This window comes from Eptatretus burgeri, chromosome 10 (genome assembly GCF_056783735.1).
Source record: "Eptatretus burgeri isolate ZD-2024b chromosome 10, Ebu_testis_v1, whole genome shotgun sequence".
NCBI lineage: Eukaryota > Metazoa > Chordata > Myxini > Myxiniformes > Myxinidae > Eptatretus > Eptatretus burgeri.
This window is the reverse complement of record NC_140970.1, coordinates 11428786-11432426: the sequence shown is the minus strand read 5'-3', so window position 1 is coordinate 11432426 and position 3641 is coordinate 11428786.

Genomic DNA, 3641 nt, shown 5'->3' with positions numbered 1-3641 from the left:
CTGGATCAATGGAAGGAAAGGACAAGCACGGACACGTGGGAACGTCAACAAAGTAATTTATTCATAAGAAAAAAATAATCAATCGGGCACTGAGAGAAAAAGGGACAAAGAGCAAAGGCTTATCTCTATGCCTTAACAATTAAACACAAGACAAGGGTACCCAGCAGATCATTCCTGGGGGGACGGGGGGGGGGAGAAATCGTCTAAATCACCAAATAAAAGTCTATTTACGTCAAATAAAAACGTCCTGAAATGTGTGAGCGTGCCTTGTCCGTTGCCAGTGCCAAGCCTTGCCGTGCACCTACTCACGAACAGGCTTGAACGCCAATCAACGTCACATCGTCACCCCCAGGAACATCGTCATCGTCCCAACCCAATATCTTAACACTTATACTTGTAACCACAAGGGAGACTTGATTCCATTCTCTAAAATATATCTTTTATTATCAAAAGCTCCTAATGCTTTCTCATTTATCTCTTCTGAATATAATTGATGTTTATAACTTCTTATTGTATTCATTTTTCTGTACTCTTCCTTCTTTAAGCTTCAACAGTTGTAATAATGTTTAAAGTTTATTGTTTCCTTGATTATATTTTTCTTTATTCCCTTTAGCTTCTTATCACACCTTTCAATGTTCTTATTATCAATATACGTAAAAGTATACGACTTTGATCTCAATCCTATAAATTCACTCATGACCTTCACACCCAATTCATCTTTAAAATTACCAAAAACCTTTTTATTCTTTGATGAAAACAACACATCACCTGACTTATAAATACTTGTTTCATATATATCAATATTATCAATCATCATATCCTCATATACGTCACTTGTCTTAATTTCTAATATAAAACCATCTGCATCCATATAAAACAATGACACATTATCCTTATACTATGATTTTAAATTATTATGGTAATAGTCATACATTAATGATTTGACAAGTCAAGAATTGATGTTCCTATATAAATAGGTTTATCCATTTCAATACTCTCTTTTTTCAAATGAATTGCACAAAAGTTCTCTGAAAACACCTCTGCTCGTTCAAAACTTGGTCTATTAATTAACTTTGAAGCCTGTTTCCAAGATGTAGAAAGTCTTATGTTTTGTCGATTCTAAACATTTTCCATAGTCTTTCCAAATACAGCATTATTCATTAATTTGTAAAAGTCCTTCTGAAAATCTGTTTTTGCTTCTGTTCTCCTTTTTGTATTAAAATCAATATACTTCTTTAACCAATGACTGTTTAAATTTCAAAATCCGATGAATTTTCCTCACTCTCAACCCAGCAGATAAATATTGTCTCAAGTTCCTTTGATGCAAAACATAACTTTCTTTATCAATCAATGTAGCAAGCTGGAGATTTACCTTTTATATTAAATGACTGTTGGTAATCACTTAACCATTCTTTTCTTGGACTTTCTTTATCAGGGGCATAAGGTAGGTTTGTGATGAAGTTCTTCTGGATATTTTAAATCAACCTCAAAATAATATCTAACTTCAGCTTCATCCAATTGTTTTTGAGAGGAGACAACAATGTCTTGTAAAACTTTTTCACAATGTTTTTCTTTAACCCATTTAAGTTTTTCAGAAGGTAAAGATTGTGACATAGCCCACCCATACAAATTGTTAGCATCATAATACATCAGGTAAGAGTTGTCCTCATTCTTATTATCATCAGGAAGATATTTATTTGCTTTAGCATATCTTTTTCATGTTCATCAACTGGTCTAAAATGGCTGATGTTTCATGAAAACAATTGTTATTTCCAGCCTTCTTACTACCTAACAGCAATAACAGTCTATTAACTAATTGTGATGGGTCATTTGGAAGAAAACTAACACCTGAACCAAGCCTACTTAAAGCCTAAATAATGTGTTTCTCCTCATTCTTCCTACTTTTACCAGATAGACTAACCCTATAATTAGGAGAGTCCAGCAGATCAATATAAAGTATATAATCCTCATTTTCCATATCCAATGGTTGATCAAAATACTTTGATTCATCCCTCACAGTTGAACCTTGTTTTCGATCTTTTGTTGGAAGAAACATTAATCTCGGAGTTAGTTTAACATGGGGTTGAGCAGAACTCAAGAACCTTAATTCATCATTAAATATCAATACCTTTTCTTGAACAAGATGAAATATTGCTGGTTGTTCTGTTGGAATGAGTCCTGCTTTGGTTTTGAATCCGCTGAATATTCAATGTTTTGAGGAGCATTCGCAACATAATCAGGGGGTTGATTACTCTCTTTCAGTTGTTGAAATAATCCTTCATCATCATCTTCTAATTCTCCTATATGCCCAAATTCTTTATCCGTCGTTTGACTTAAATCTTTTAACATTGAAAGTTTTTTTTTTAGGAGTATATTCTCTTGGTGGAACTGTGGAAGCATCTATAATTTTTTCTTGGGAAGTTTTTAAAAGTGGTTTAAATTTTTTTTCTTGTTTTCTTTCAAATGCTTCTTCACCCATTAGTTTCTGTCTGCATGTCTTCTTTATGTCTTCCTGTTGTTTTACAACTTTTGAAACCAACTCTTGATGCTCCTTAAATCTTCTTGCTCTTTCTTTCGCATCAATTTATTTATTGGAAAATATCATTTCATGAATTGTAAAAATCAAAAGGAAAATTTTCCTTTTCTTCATCATTAAAGTAGATGTGTTCAAATAAATCCTTTTCCTTAAATATTTTATCAAATTCTTTGTGAATATTAATACGAGTTGTAATTTCTTCTTCACTAATACTTGTATCTCTGCTTTTCATACGTTTGCGTTGTTTCTTTATCAACATCAAAACCGAATGATAAAATCTTAGCCCCATTACCACTCAGATGTTTAATAATAATTTGTCTCATTCCTTCTGGATTAGTTTCTCATATCCCAAGACCACCAGATTTTAGTTTCTTTAACTCACTCTTACAATGTGAATATTTTGTTGTACTAAGAGAAACCTCCTCAAATATTTGACCTTCATTCCTCAATCGCATATGTTCCTCCACTGAAATATAGTGATAATCTTCACCTTTTACTTCTCCAGGTCTTATTGCTCTAGTTGTTGTAGATACAATGCGTATCATGGGGTGTTTTTAAAGCAAATTTCAAATATTCTCATTTGTACTATACAAGAATCTTGATTTATGAAAGTGTTTTTTCCAGAAGCAGATTTACCCACAAGATTTATAATAATAGTTGTCATCTATATATGTAATTGTTTATAAAATAAAATATATCCCTTAATATCTCATCTTGTTTCACAACAATATGTTTATATTTTTCAGTCTTGTGCTTCATATAATCCCCAAATTCCTTTTTACTACATAATGTAGAACAATTGTCTCTCCAAAAATGGTTTATATCTATTGAATTAACTTGAATAAAATAAAAGTATTTGCATTGTTTCTTATTGAGCGATGAGGAAGTTGAAAGTATGATTGACTAAGATAAATACAATTACAAGAAGAATGTCTCCCTCTTGTGTAGTAGCTATCCATTGCCGTTTGGTTTCTCTCATTAACATGATCATCAAAGATAACGAGGCTCTTTTTTGATTTATCCAAATCTTTGGGGGAAGGTATATCATCCGTATTATCACTAAGAATACAAGTTATCGACTTTGATTTCTTTTTATATCTCTGTG